This window comes from Rhinolophus hipposideros (assembly GCF_964194185.1).
Source record: "Rhinolophus hipposideros genome assembly, chromosome: 1".
Taxonomy (NCBI): domain Eukaryota; kingdom Metazoa; phylum Chordata; class Mammalia; order Chiroptera; family Rhinolophidae; genus Rhinolophus; species Rhinolophus hipposideros.
In genome coordinates, this window is record NC_138047.1 from 110,698,127 (window position 1) to 110,714,314 (window position 16,188).

Consider the following 16,188-nt stretch of genomic DNA (forward strand, 5'->3'; position numbering starts at 1 on the left):
TCTTGTTGTAAGGACAGAAATGACAGCTTCTGAGCTCTTCACCTGTCAGAGCTGAAACCATACTTTATATCTTAATTTGACAACCTTTTTTGGTCTAACTCCCTTCACAGAAACGTGAGCTGCGGGCAGGCAGTGCTTTGTCTGTCTGTCTCTGCTGACTGCCCGGTACCGTCGCATTTGCTGAATGACTGACTGAGCAAGTGAGCAGCCCCACCGGCCTCACAAACGTGTCTGGGCAACCCACTGAAGGAGGGACAGGCCAGCTGGTATCAAACAGCCGTCGCCCAACAACGTGCCACTGCCAGGACCTTTGGTGCCCTCCCACTGTCCTTTGTTGTGTTGACATACAGAATGACCGCTGGTTAGAGGTGCCTGGCACCAGCTGCCTGGCAGCAAGCTGGACAGATGGCCTGGGAAACAGCAAAGGGCACCGGCCTCCATGGAGGACTGAACGTTCAGAACGACCACAGAGCTGTGCTAACCTGGGAAGTGCCGTTCTCCCCACACAGATGTGGAGCTTCTTGGCAATCCCAAAATCCCAGCTGTCCACTGTTAGTGAAGTCAACAGTCTCATCTCAAGTTCATATGGACAGAGGCCTGTGAACTTGGGATCAGGAGACTTCGGGACATGTTAAAAAGCAGACATAGCAACAGAGTAACAACAGAGATGGGGGTTCAAGGGCAGGTTTGGTGCGTGGTTGCAAGTATGTGCACACACTCATGCTGTGTGTACACACATGTGCACACATGTGTGCAGGTAAATCTGTGATGTGACCCCAGGAGCACCTTTGGCAGGTGAAACAGTGGAACTCATGGGGCAAGAGAGCTGCTCCTCGTGGACACACGGGGGGCCAAGGTGACTGAGGGCCGGGCCCGCCCAGCTTGGCTTGTGGCCTGGCATCCTCTAGAACAAAACGTGAGCCTTGTGCAGGGCTGAGGAGGCTGTCCCCAGGGCCTCAGGCAGAGCCAATGCAGGGAGGGGCTGGCAGTGGGGCTGTGGGACAGGAGAGGCCACAGGCCCAGCCCACGCCCAGGCACCCTGCCTCCATCAGACTGCCCCTCTTGGGTCATTTGAGGAGCCCAGAGTCATGGACCTCAGCCCTCTCTCTGGGTGCTGCTCTGGGGCTCAGGGCTGTGGGGACACTGAGTGGGTGCCGCCTGAGCCCTGGGCAGGAAGCTGGGGTACAGCGCAGGCAGGCAGGCGCAGAGTAGGCAGGAAGGGGGCGTCAAGGCACTCGCTGCTGCGCCCCAGCTGCTCTGGGCCAGGGCCTGGCTGGGTTTGTAGAATTGATCTTCCAGCAAAAACAACGTCGGGAAGAAGAACTGAGACAAGGGCCAGCTGCACAGCTCTTCCGGGCTTTCCGCTACCGGTGGCCAGCGCTCCTGCATGAAGAAAGCCATCTGGAGTGCTGGGCCTGTGCTGGCGTCCCAAGGAAGACCTCAGGCCTGTGACCAGCACCGCTCCCTGGCTGCTGCAGGCTCTTCCCCTGGGAACATTGCGTTCAGGCCAGCCTGGGTCACGGCACTGAGCCCCGGCCGCCTCGCCAGGGACCTTGGCAGGAGTGCATCAGCCGTCGGTGTCCCCGACCCTCTCGCCTCAGACCTGGTGCACTGAGGTGCCAGGAGGAGTCCACCTTTGCTGCCAGAGCCCTGATTGCCCACCTGGACGGCCGTGGCCACCTGCCTCCTCTACAGTCCCCCCTCCAGCAGCAGCCAGAGGGGCTTCCTCCGTAGAACTAGGTGTCTCTGCCAGTGCTGCACGAACGCTGGGCACAGAGCCTAGGAGGTGTGAAGAGACCGGGTGACCTGGCATAGCCCCCGCCCATAGCGAACCGTAGGGCCTCCTGTCTCCTTTCTGTATGTTTATAAACTTGGGGCTCAAGCCATCCACTGCTGTCCCTCGAGGGCAGCGGACTCCGCTCACTTCTGTAATTCACCAATGACCTGGGTGGTATTGGCGCCCGATGTCTGCCATCACGAGTCATTATTGACTTTGCCGTCCCTCCTTCCCATCTTTGCTGTTACTAACAGAGGTGCAGCCTGTGGCTTGTCCGTGGGTCAATCTGGAGAGTTATTTCCACATTGCGCGCTGTGGGGATGGCGCAGCTTCCACTCCCAGTGGCTGTGAGAGCAGTGCTTCCCCACAGCCACCCAGACCCTGAGTGTTATCAAACCTCATGCCTTATGTCCACGTAGTGGGTGACAAATGGCACCACTATACCATTTACTTGCCTTTTTCTTAGTAGTAGTGAAATTGCATACTGCCCAGGTCCCCATGTTCAAACTCTGTTTATTTTCTATTTGGGAAATTATGGCTGGTCTTTTTCTTATTGATTTATAAGAGCTCTTTACAAATGAAGGACTTTTTACCTAAGTTTTGTAAATACAATTTCCTCCTTTGTTGTTTATATTTTTAATACACGTTTATTGTCTTTCTCTGCCACTGATGACCAGCCCCAGGAAGGCGAGGACGATGTCCCCTCCCCCCAGGAGCCTGCTGCAGGTTCCTCGACCTCCACAATAACCTCCACGACTACCCCTTGAAGCCCACCCCACCCAGATCCAGGGCCCAGGCACAGATGAGACCCTGCCATGAGCTAAGATTCCCCGTGGAGGAAAACAGCCTCCACCCGACCGAGGGCCAGATGCTGGGCAGGGCCTGGCGTGTGGCGCTCAGGCTGCTGTGGTTCGGTTCCGGTTCCTGGGAGCCTGGCCCATCCCACATGGAGGCGGAGGTGGGGCAGGAGGTTCCTTTCTGTCCTTGATGGTCAAATGCATTGTTCTCAGCTAACTTTGCATCACCCAGCGCATTGGCGACTCCCCCACAGCAGCCAGGCCAACTCTGGGCTCCGGCCAGGCCCCCCACCTGCTTTGTATCTCCTGGCTGTTCCAGGTTGTCCCCCAAACTCACATATGCACAGCCCCCCGAGTGCTCCTGAGCAGCCCTCCATATGGAAGGGAAAGGACCCCTTCCTGAGTGGTGTCTCCCGGAGGCCCTGCTCCCAGAAGTGGCCCAGCCCAGGCCCTCCCCCTTGTGAGCTGGGCCTTTGTCCCCTGGCTGCTGGAGCTTCGTGGGGGCCGGAACCAGAGCTGGCCCTGCCCCATCCTGCCCAGGCACAGGGAGGAGGCCGGGGCTAGGGGGCAGGTCGGGCAGAGGAGGTCCTCAGGGTGGGGGCCAGGCCTAGCACTTGTACGGAGGCCTGGACAGGCCAAGGGGAGGCCAGGGAAGGAGACCATCTCCGTCCTGTTGGTGGGAGTCGGGGGCTTCCAGTCTGTGTCCCCATCCAAGCAGTGGGCATGCACTGCCTCCCGGGGCTACTGCTGTCTACCCAGGACACAGTCCCTTGAGGCCACCCTTGAGGTTGGTAACCAGGAGGACACAGTCCACGGTTGGCAGCCTAAGCTCAGGGATGGAGCCAGCTTTCCAATGAAAGTGGTGAGTGTTTTAGCAAATGGAAGATCCTGGAAGTCGCTGGGGAAAATACCAGTCCTGGGGTGCAGCCAGGCTTGGCGGGAAGACAAAGGGGGGGCAGGAGCCTCCAGCGCCCTGGGTCACACAAGAGGCTGCAGGGTGGACAAGGCAGGGGCGGGCTCAGGCCGCCTTGGTGGGGACAGAGGGGCCAGGCCCCTCCTCACTCTCCACAGGTGGCTGAAGTCACCTGCTCTCACCCCCCCACACACCCAGGGCTGGGTTTGGGTGGTTTGCTCCCTGTGCTCTAGGCGGGGTGCTGAAACCACAGCCTTGCAGGGGCTCCTCGGCTCTCCCCCAGGAGGCCTCTCCTCCTCAAGGAGCCCCTGCAGTTCTCTCCCAGGGGCGATCAGTGGAAGGCTCCTTCCACACGTGACTGGGGGTCCACCCACATGGAGACCCCTCTTGCTCTGGGACCTCTCAGCATCAGGGTGCCCCTCCCAGCTGGCTGGCTGGGTGCCCATGTCCCGACTGAGCTCACTGCCCTCCACTGAGCAGACCCGGCCCTCCCACAGGGTAGGGGTGTGAGGCCTGGATGTGGCCCTGCCCCTGGGGTCTGTCACTCCACCCATTTTTCACCCTCCAACTTGTTATCTGGTCTCTGCCTCCAGGACGTGGTCCTAATGTGGGGGGATGGACCCTTGGTCTGTGTGGTCACTGCCCCAGGTCACTCTTGTTGGCAGGAGTGAATGGATGGATGGGGCCGCCCATGTGATACACTGGCCTGGTGACCTTGGCTGCTGGCCCCTGTGTTCAGCCCAGGGGAGTGGGAACTGGTCAGGGGGTCTGCAGCAGAGCCCTCCGTGGAACGAGTGGGTGGGCCGTGCCTGTCCACCCTGAGTTGGGCCGTTTCTAATTTCAGAGGCCAGCCCAGACCATCCCTCAGCCCTGGTCACCCTGAGATGGCCAAAGTTGGGCCACTGCCTGGTGCTTCGGGTGGTGGGAGTTGGTCCCCTCACGCTCACTGCTCTGTGCCCAGGGGGTGGGGGAGGAAGAGGCTGGCAGGAGGTGCTGTCACCCCCACAGTGAGAACCATGTACTGATTGGCCATCCCCCAGGGGCTCCCACTCCCAACTCTTGCTCCCAGCTCCTTCCTGGTGGGGATGGGGGGTTGGAGGCAGACAGAAGCCAGTGGGGGGTCCCCAGGTCCGCCAGATTTGGGGTCAGGGACTCTAATCCCTGCTGGCTGAGCCCTGAGCCTCCCTACCCCATCAAAGCCTGTCCATCTTCAGAGCGGGGACGGCCCAGGCAAAGCTCACTGGGGGGAGCACTGCATGGGGCTCTGGGTGGTGGGCAGCCTGGGCATTTATGGGTGAGCGAGGACAGGCGTGCCGGGAGGGGTCTGGTGCCACTCCCATGATCAGCACCAGATGACATCCAGCTCCCCTGTGGCCACCCACCTTCTCTGAGGCCCTGGTCCCCAAGGGTTCGCTGGTAAACACATCAGATTCTTGTCTGGGGGAGGGGAACCCGGCAGGCTCCCAGTGGGTCTCTGAGGACAGTGGATGCTGGGCCGCAGCCTGGCCCTGCAGTGGGACACAGGCCCCGACTTCTAACGCCCATCAAGGGCCCCCCAATGCTAGGCACTGCACCCTCTCTACAAAGCCCACAGCTGCACAGGCACAAGCTGGTTCTCGCAAAGACATGGAAATGAGGAGCCTGGGGAACCTCCCAGGCCACATGCCCAGGTACCCAGAGCCGTGCTCCAGGCCAGGCTCCCCAGGCTCCGCCCTCCGCGTCTTGCCTACGTGACCCCCAGCATGGGCCAGCCAGGCTCCCCCAGAACTTCGTGCAGGCTCAGGAGCGAGCAGAAATGCTGCCAGAGCCCCAGGTGCCTTCTGGAGGCAGCTGTGCACAAATGACGTTCAGCGACAGGGCTCCAGAGCAAGTGGCTCCAGCTGGAGGGTGACAAAGAGAAGGCGCCACTCATGACTGAGCGCCATGCTCCATGCGCCAGGTGTATGGAAAAGCCCGGAAGAGCTCCTGAGAGACGATGCCACCAGGGGAAGGGCACTTTCTGTCTGAGATTGGCAGTCCCGGCGTCACGATGACGCCATCTCCTGAACTAATCTAAGTGTGACCAATTATAAGCACCAAAGAACTTGTCTAGTTCAGTAGGTAGAGTAGGTTAACACCGTGACACAAAGGGGCAGCAAGAGCTAAGAAAGTTCTGGAGAGAGAGAGCAGCGGGGGCGCCATCGGGCGGTGTTGTCCAGCAACCTCAGGCCATGGTTGCCTGCGGGCGTGTGAATGGACAGGTCACCGTCACCTGACAGTGAAGGAGAGCTAACTGCACGTGGGACCAGCATTTGGGACAGGGGACAGGTGCCATTGCGGGGCCTACATGAATAGTGCCAGGCCATCCACTCAGTTCTTATCCTACAGCGTGTGGCCCCAAATATTCCCTGTATCTCCTCAAGCTGGTTGAGGTCATGGGATGATTTCCGGCGAAGGAGAGCAGCACAAGTCATGTTTGTCACCTCCAGAGTGAGGCGGTGAAAAACCAACATGCGAAAGATCCCTTACAGCTCAACCATGAGATGAACAACTGAATTAAAGAACGGGCAGAGGACCTGAACAGACGTTTCTCCAAAGAGGACACACAGATGGCCAACAGGCACGTGACAAGGCGCCCAGGTCGCAATCGCCAGGGAGAGTCAATCAAATGAGCCGGTGCTCCCCCACCGGGACGGCAGGCTCTGGCGGTTAGACGGTAGGTGGCGCGTGCTGGCGAGGAGGTGGGCAGCCAGACCCCTCATGCTCTGTGCTGGGGACATACGTGAGTGGCTGCCCCCAGACGTTAAACCGTCCCCTTGTCTCCCAGCAGCTGCATTCCCGTGTGCACGCCTGAGGACCTAGAACACGTGTCCACACGGACACTAGTGCATGAGGCTCCACAGCAGCCCAGGAGGGACACGGCCCAACGTCACCATGCAGGATGGATCCATGAAATGCCTGGCCACACATGGAACCCTGTTCGCTGTGAGGAGGTAAGGACTGACACTGCGTGGACAAGGACAGTCCTCAGAAACATGAAGGAGAAGACCCCAGACACACAGGCCATTGGCATGTGCCATGGGTGTGCCACGTCCGTCTGCCCTGCCAGCAAGGCCCTGTTCTGGGCCTCTGTTGATCCGGAACGCATTCTGGCCACGTGCACCGCCCAGACTGCTGGGCACAGGCCGGGTCCATTGGAGGACCCCACACCTGTCCGGGGGTGAGCTCGGGCTTGCCAGGGCCCACACAGGGGACTCTGGGCACAAAAGGACTAGCCCCACACTGCAGGCTGGAGCAGAGGCCAGTGGGACAGAGAGCAAGCCCCCAGCCCACAGAGCAAGTTCTGGCCCAGGACGTCCAGTGGGGGAGCCCCACCATCTGTCCACTGGCCACTTCCCAAGTGGGGTAGGGCTGGGGAAGCAGGCGACTTGGTCCGAGTGGATGTGGGAGTGTGGGGGTGCCCGGGGCAGGCATACCCACACAGCCCCCTGGGCAGACCTCACAGAGGGGGAAAGGGGCAGGGCACAGGACTCAGCACAAGGGCTCAGGCCTGGGCTTGTGCAGAAGGAAACCAGACCCAGGCAGCTGGGCGCGGACCAGGGCCGGGCCACGCACGAGGGTCTGAGCCACCCGGACATTCTGGCCTGTAGCCCATGACTGCAGGACACGGCGGGGAGCTGCAATGCTCGGCGGGGGTGTCCACACCCCTGGACTGGCGCACCTGGCCACTCAGCAGGGATGCAGGCTGTGTCCTGCCGTAGGCACTGAGGGTTCTCAATACAGTTACCACCACCCACCCCTCATTGCTCCCCCTTCATCTTCCTCCCAGTCTCCCATCCCTCCTCCCTTCCCTGTTCCCCCCACATCCTCCACCCTGCTCCCCACCCTCCCTGCTCCCCCACCCCTCCTCCCTGCTCCCCCACCCCTCCTCCCTGTCCCCTCACACCATCCTCCTTGTCCTCCCAGCCCTGTGATGTCCGTGGCAGATGAGAAGGCGGCATGCCCAGCCTCCGCCTGCTCCCTTAGGCCCTGTCTGTCCTCCCACAGCTCTGCTCTCTGCAGCTTGTCTGGAGTGGTGATGGGAGGGGCGCCCACACCTGGCCCACAGTGGAGCAGCCTCGGGCTTCCTGCAGGAAAAGAAGGACAGCTAGAGCCAGACTGGTCAGCGCTGTGTGATGGGGAGCTGCTGTCAGCCACGGGCGGCCAGGGAGGAAAACCGCGGTCCCCAAGCAGTGAGCTCACAGCAGATACTTTCGTGGCAGCCTGAACACGTCAGGCGGCTGGGTGCTGAGCCAGCACCCGCCCAGCATGTCCTCTTCAGGCCGGACTCGGGCCACACTTCCTCACGGTGGGGTGGCCCGGGCAGTTCCCCGTCTCTGCCCCAGGCCCCAGCCTGTTGGTGAAGCCCGCTCCTTGCTCTATCCCTCTAAGTGTTATCTATTGATGAGTGGTTCACACCACCATTCCCCCAATTTGTCAGTCAGGGGCCTGCCACACATTCCAAATCCAGTTTGGGGCCACTGGACAATTTATGCTCTGTGTCGACAGCGCATGGGTTGGACTTATAAACATGGGCTGACAATTACCTAGAGCTCACCAGGGTTTGCTGTGCTGCAAACACTTCTCACACACTCACTCACCCACCCTCACAATCAGCCCATTTCACAGACGTGGAGACTGAGGCACAGGGAGGCTCAGCCAGAACCCAAGGCCATGCAGCTGGAGACTGGCAGAGTCAGGATTTGGACAGGGCCCCAGCGGGGACTACTCTTCCACAGCAATTTGAAGGTTGCTACACCCAGTTTGGGAAGTTGGCAGGGATTCTAACGGGAATTGCTGCTGGAACCTTCCATCCAGCCAGGACTTCCTGTGTGTTTCTGCTCATCTCCCTTGTCAAAGCACCCTAGTTTTTGTCATTGAGAAGACCGCTGCCCACCACGCTCTGTGACAAGAATGCCCTCCCCAGTACCCCTCCCCTGTGGCCAGGTCGCAGCCAGTGAGCAGCAGGGCTGGACTCCCAGGTTGGTCGCGTGTCCCAGGCAGCTCTGGGCCCTAGGCTCAGGCCAAGGACCGAGGGAAGGCCTCATTCAGCTGGCTTTAGGGAGCCCTGCCCTCTGTGAAAGCCAGTCAATACACCTCAGAGTCAGGAAACATCACCATGAGGGAAACATGGCAAATCGGGCTTATTGTATTCAGGATTTCTGCGCACCAGAGACGCCTAGAGAATGAGAGGTAACTAGTTACCTGCACCCACATCTGCACCCTCTCGGGGACCCATTCCATGGAGCATGGCTCTTGAACCAGCTCTAAATCTGCAGGATGGCCTGGGGGCAGGCAACCCCGCCAGAGACGGTGTGGGCGATGTGGCTGTGCGTGCAACCTGGGACGCTGACACCCTGGCACAGGCCTCCCAGCACACGTTTCCGCTGCGGTTGGGGTCAGGGTGCACGGAGGGTGCAGGGGCCCCCGGGACACATGGGCCTCCTTTCCAACACTTCCTGGGCTCTGATGGGGCAGCAGACACTTGCCCCCCTCCCTCCTCACTCGGAGGGAGCCCTGAGCCCAGGTCTGACCCCGCGTACCCACACCCTCTTGAGGCTCGTTTGTCCCTCTGCAGTGTGAGCTGGTTCAGGGCTCACCAGATGTCGTCCGACCCTCCGCCCCACATGCCTCAGTGCAGAGATAATCCCTTCCCTCCTGACCCAGGCAGCCAAGTGGCCAGGCTGCGTCGGCAGCTCCATCCAAGCTCTGAGTCAGCCTGGCCTTGGCGGCCCTCCCGGCAGTGGGCTGTGGCAGGTCCTGGGAAGGGGCCCGGAATCAGGGGCTTTATGCTTTAATTTCCACATTCTCTCCCTCCCAGTGGGTTCTCTTCCTCTCCTCTCCACAATGCTGTGTTCTGATGAGCACTGAGGCAGGGTGTTTCCACAGGAAAGGCATCTTTGAAGGACATAGTGGCAGCTAGAAGGGGCGACTTTGGTGAGAGTGAGCATGGGCGGGGGGGGTGCAGGCACAGCAGGACGCCACATGAGATGCCCCCTAATCCCCCCCCAGCACAGAGCAGCCTCTGGCCCCTCTCCTGGGCTTTGCCTTTCCTTCACACAGATTGCAGACTGGGTGACAGCACAGCCTATCCCTGCTAAAAGCCTAGACAAGTCCTCACTGTCCAGGGTGCCCAGCCCTGCCTGATCCAGCAGCCCCCCAGCCAGGGGCCACCCCACCCACCAATTTTGTCACCAGGGAGACAGAGCCATGGGAAAGGGCTTGCTGAGGCCACAGCCCAGGGTGACAGCCTGTCCAAACACTAAAGCTGGGCTCTTGGAGGGAGGCAGGGTTGGCCTAGCACCTGGTAGAGGGAGGTGCCAGGCCAGGGTGGTCAGGCCCGTGTCCCACTGGTGCAGAGGCTGTGGGGCTCTCCCCTGCTCCCACACATCCCTGCATAGGGCTGTGCCTTATACACATGAGTGTACATCCCCTCCCACATGCATATTCCATGCATGTGTGTACTACCCACCATGCCACTCACATGTGTGCACATGCACACTCCCCACTCAAAACCTGAGTCCTAGCTGACCCTGCAACTGTTCTGGGGACCCCGGCTCTGCAGACTGGATGCACACCGTCTGTTCATACAGCCGCCCAGAGGGCCCATGGGACACGATGGCCCTTCCACCAGCCCCCGCCAAGGCTCGCCCTGTTCCTCAGCCTCCGCCCCTGGCCTCTGATCACTCTGGGTCCCCACTGCTGTCCTCACATGTCCGTCTGTCTGCCCAGTCGGGAGGGGCCTGGCCTCTCTCCCCAGAGCCCCTGCCATCCCAGCGGCCAGCCATCTTGGGGCAGGTAAGTGAGCCCACGACAGCCGTGGTGGCCAGGCCGTGATTGAACACTGCAGGGTGGGGTCCTGGGGACAAGGGACAGCTGGGGTTCTGCTGTGGGGGGGACATAGCATCCGGGCTTTGAGCACAGGGCCCATGGAAGGACACAGCCCCCTCCCCCAGACAGTGAATGGCTCCTTCAGGTCTGGTGCAGTGCCCAGGCCTGCCCTGTCCATTCAGGAGGGCAGTCCCGCTTTCCCATCAGTCAGGGTGGCAACATTCACCCAAACGGATGCCGGTGAAGGGGCCAAATTCAGAGGCATGGGTGGCGTCACCGGAGCCAAGCCCACGGTGGGAAGAAGCATGTGGCTCTGTGCCCACCCCCTGGCCGCGGAGACACGGGCTGTGGTCAGGCTCCCAGACAGAGCCCAGTGAGCCAGCATCCCCAGACACCAGGGGATCCACTCCCGAGCCTGGAAAGTCTGAGCAGGCGCTGGCTGGCCCCGCAGCCTTGTGGCCAGACGGCATGGCTCCAGCTCGCTGGTGGCCTACTTTCCCTGGGCTCAGTGGAAATGTGGGTCAGCGTTTGCTCACCTGGCTCGGGGCCAGGCCCAGTGGAAGGAAGCACACCAAGCCCGGGGTTGCCAGGAGGGCCCCCGTCCCACCCCAGCAGCCCCCCTGCCCTATCCGCCACCTCCACACTGTTCAGTAGGCAGGGAGGGCCCCTGGCACACACGCGGCTCTCAGGATCTGAGGCTCCCACTGGGGTCCTTCACTCACCCGTTCCTGCTGCCACCCATGGGACACTAGGTCTGGCTGGTGTGGGGGGGTTGGGCTGTCACCAAAGGGAAGCACTGTGCTCTCCTGGGTCCTCTTCTCCCCCAAAGGGCAGAGCCTGCCTTCCTGGTGGGGCTCCGCCAGGCCGCACCCGGCTGGGCTGACCTGGAGGGCCCTTCACCCACAGGACAGGCCCAGTGCCGTTACCCCCCAGGTGTCTGCTCCCTGAGCTGCCCCGGGCACTCATTCTCCACAGAGCCCCAGGGGCTCCACCTGGCAGGTGTCAGGCACCTCCAGGCTGCACTTTGTGAGGTGCCCACCCCTTTCTGTAGGAATCCCCACAGCTGTCAAGGCAGAGGAAGTCCGTCCTGTTCTGAGTGATTTAAAGAAAGGATCAGCTCCCCCAACCACCTAAACCTGACAGGGAATGAACAAAAAGCTCCCAACTCCGTCTCATCTGGCCAGTGAAGCTGGTGGGGTGGGGCCATAGGGCCCACCTAGGGGTCCTGGTGTCTGTGTGGGGACAGGCGGGCGGGGGTGCAGGGTGTCCACCTTCTTGGGACGAGGTGAGTTTGGGTGTCCTGTGGGCAGAACCAGGGGCTGGCCTATGGGGACCCAGGGGCAGAGTTCCTGCAGGCAGATCACAAATGCTTTGCCCCCAGCAGTTCTATTGCTAAGACACTTTAAAAAACCCTGTATTTCTGAAATCTCTTCAGAGAAGCTGCAAAGTTGGCCGCGTCCCCTGTGCCCTCTCCCAGCTTCCTCCAGCATCGGCTCTTGACCCTAACAATGGTCAAAACCAGGACATTCACACGGAGCCTGGAGGTGGGTCACTGGGCCTGGTCTGCTGGGGAGGGACAGCCCAACCAGCATAGGCGCTGCGGGTGCAAACCGGCCTGTGGCGGATCTATGCTTCTGGCCCAGCTTCCCCAGGTCCTCCGCCGGGTGGCCCTGTCCTGTCTCCCTCCTCCTGGGTCCATCCCACTCTGGGGGTCCTGCCCTCGTGGGGGGAGGGCTTGGCAGTCAGAGCACAGGATGTCCCAGATGTCCCTAGCCACGGCCATCAGCCAGGCCCGGTGGGTCTGGAGGTAACAGTGGTGAGGGTTCTAGCTCAGCCCCCTTCATCAGCTGTCTGAGGGGGCAGCCAACCCTGGGGAAGGGTGAGGGACACACCTGGATCCTGCACGGCCTGGCCGCCCTCCTCTTTGTCACTGACAGCGGTAGGTTTCATCTGTGCCGTGGTCATCTGAATCAGGCTCCCGTAACTGATGTGAAGAAGAGACAAACGTCGGGGGTTTCAGAGGGCTCATGGGGGTGGAGGCTGCCCACCGTCCGCCTGACATGAAGCCACACTCAGAAGGGAGCTCACCGCGCCAAAAGCTGGGCTTGGGCTCTCCAGGGAGGGAGAGGCCATCTCTCACTGGGCCCAGGCCCACAGGAGGCCACGTGCTCTGGGGTCAGGGGGGCGGGGAGTCCAGCTCCTGACACCCCAGCTATGTGACCCAGGAGGCTGCTCTGAGTCTGGGCCTCAGCTTCTCCCCACCTGGTTGCACTGGCACCCAGCGACTGACAGGCCGGCTGGGCTCTGTCTTGACCTCTTGCCTCTGCTGTCCTACCGCGGAAGCAGCTGGGGGCTAATGTACGTGGGTGTGGGGCTGAGTTCCGCCGCAACACTGCCAACCGAGTGCTCCGGAACCCATGACTGCACGACGGAGGGTGGAAGGAGGCAACACCGTGAGTGCTGGCAGAGGGCTCCCGGCCGCTGCCGCCCGATGACCACGTGGGCCTCTGCTCACTCCTCACCTCACCTCACAAACAAGACCCCCACCCTCACCCACACCCCCACACCCCTGGGGAAGGTGCAAGCCGGCCAGGGACACGCTCCACGCTTGCTGACAGAAAGACGTGGTACTTCAAGAGAGGAAGTATCTACAAGGCCTAGGGTTCTCATCTGCAAGCCTGGAAGCAGGGGACAGTGCAGTGTCATCCAGGGTCACTGAAGGAGGAGGACCCTGCCCAGAAGCTGTCACTGTGAGCATGGAGGAGTTCGTGCACGTCATCCACATACCCCATCCAAGCGGAATGTCAGAAAGACCACCAAACTGGCCGGGAATCGGAACAGAGGCGGCAAGATTGAGGTGAGAGGACACAGAGAGGTGAGGAGCCTGTGCCCAGCAGCAGGACCCACTAACCTGTGCACAAGGGAGTGAGCGGCTGACAGGTAAGCCCACACCTGTATGCGCCGAACAACACGGAAGCTAAACACACAGCCAGGGTGACAGGTAAGACAAGGGTGATGAGTGCACCCTCAGGGACTCTCTCTGGCTCTTCACAGCCAAGCTACCGGTAACTGAAACACCCCCCTCCTCCCCGCCAAGTGGACGGAGAGCTGGGTCTTCACATCCTCAGAAAGGAGACACAGTATGGTCCCTGAGGCCACGGCGTTACGTTCTGCAGAAACGTATGTCAGTGAGAATGATCTCATAATACAATGAAATTTAAAATAAATAGCAGAAAAAATGTCACACATATACTCCAATCTTAACATTTGGAAACTAAGAAACACATTCCGAGGTTCCCTTATATAAAACAGGAAACCAAGTCTGAACACCCGAACTTTCTGGAAAGCCACAAAAATGTAAACACGTCTCAGCAGAGCCAGGGGCTCAACTGACACTGAATTCAGATGCTCAGAGGGAAAAATAACAGTGAGGGTGAGGCATTGTGTGCCCACCTTAGGAAACTAGAGTGCAAACAGTAAGATTCATTTTAAAAAGTAGCAAGAAAGAATGATGAAGATAAAACCAGAAATTAATTAATAAGAAAACAGGAAAAATGACAAAATGTTTTTTCTAAAAGAAAATCAAATAGAAACCCTTTGCCCACCGAAGACTAAGGAATGAAGGTCGCCTTTTGGAACTTGTGCATATTGAGATTTAGAGACCTGCACGTGATCAGGAGTGACAAAGACGACCCACGGACAGGAAAGACGAGAGGGATATGGTACTACAACCTGCAAATCTGGGGCAGCCGCTCGGAAGCCTGGAGCAAACAGGTAATTTTCTAGTAAACATAAAATTACCAAAATAACTTAAAATAGGGGAAAACACGAATAGGCAGATACAAGAAACTGGAAAAGTGGTTAAAAATTAACGAAGAAAGGAAAGCACTGGCAACAGATATGTTCACAGCTGAGGGTGATCTAACCTTAACCTGGAAGAAAAGTTATTCCAGTGTTATTTTAACTTTTCCCAAGACAAATAAAAAGATGAAAAACTCTGATTTATCTCATGAAACTAGTATGATAGAAAAACCTGATGTAGTACCAGAAAACAAACAAACCCCAAACCACCACAAAAACCTACAGCGAAACTACAGTGAAGACAAGAACAGGCTAAGGAAGAGGCCCACAGGGAGAACCTACAGCCAGCACCCGGAGCCAGGCTCACGCCACTCCAGTAACCTCACGGCCGGTCAGCACAGAACAGTGGAGCACTGAATCCATGACAACTGACAAGAAAGGTGACAAAAGGCAGCAATCGTTACCAATAAAACACTAATCAAAAGGACTTTGCACAACGGTGGCACGATCCTTCTCCACAGAGCCCCAAAACTGCTCCCAAGCCTGCAGGACCAGCAGTGGCCATGGCTGTGGTAAGTCCACATTTCCTGGAAGTCTAGCAAATACAGGAAAACAACCAAATAAATGACATCAACATTGGGGAAAAAACAGATACCATTACTCATGCGGTAGACATGACTATAAACCTAGGGAGTTCCCTTTTACCTTAGTTAAACAAGTTAAACATCAGTAAGAAATTTTGATACAAGATAAATATACAAAAATGAGTAACCTTCTACTTCTCTAGCAACAAGCTCCTAGAAGTGAAAGCGTGAGCATAGCCCGGTGGCTGCAGGAACTGCCGTGATGAAGGTGCTGTAAGCAGCCGCCCCCACAGTAGGTGACAGAAAGGCCTGAGGCCTTCTCGGCCCCCCGCACCTGATGGCCTTCTGCTCCCACAGCTCCCTGCATCTCCAGAGGTGCGGAAACCCCGTCCAGCCCGCAGAAGGGTGAAGAGTGGGAGGACAGGGCTGCCCCCTCCCCAGGGCCTCATCTTGGAAGTGGCCCCTGTGGCAGCTGGCGTTCTCCTGGGAAGGGCTTCAAACTGGGGGAGCTCTGAACCACGTCAAATGCAGGCAGCCATGCAAGTAGGGTCTTCCCAGAAAGACAGGTCAGATATGACACCTTCCTGGGAATGCTGCTTTGAAAGAGCTCCAGCCCAATTCTGTCCCATCCCGCAGCTGACGGGACACCATGATGTGGCCTGTTAACTTTCAAAGCTACTACAGGGCTGGGCAGTGGGGGTGAGCCTAGGGCAGTTCAAACACCTCACAGCTGGGCGAGGACACAGGAAAGGGAGCCCTGTGCTGTCAGCGAGAACGCAAAGCACTGGCTGCTGTGGGACAGTGTGGTCCTCAGAAGCTAAACACAGACCTTCCTGTGACCCAGGAATCCACTTCTGGGCATACACCTGGGAGTGCAAGAGGGTCTCGAGGAGAGATTTGCACACCCGTGTTCACAGCTGCACTGCTCACTACAACGAAAACGTGGGAGCCGCCCGAGTGTCCGCGAGCGGATGGTGGGAAGCAAAGGGGGTCCATCCACGCAGTGGGACGCTCTTCGGACTTAAAAAGGAGGGAAACCCTGACACCGTTCCACCATGGATGGACCTTGGGGACATTATTATAAGTCTTCAAGTCACAAAAGGGCAAACACTGTGTGATTCCACTTACACAAGCCCCTAGAGTTGTCACTCCCCAGGGGTTGGGGGTGGCGAGTCATGTGTAAAGGGGACAGTGTCAGAGTGACAACATGAGCAGCGTTGAGGATGGATGGTGCTGATGGCTGCCTGATGGGGACGCCTGACACCACTGAGCTGTGCACTAGAAAAACACACAAACACAAAAACACACCCGCAAACAAAACATGTCATAATTTGCTGTCTGTCGTTAGCAAGATTCAGACAATTCCCTTGATTAAAAAAACACAGACAAACCCGAAAACCTTGCAAAGATTGCTGCAAGCCTTTGCTGAAGTCCCAGCCCAGCCGGTCCTGCCGGTCCTTTCGCTAA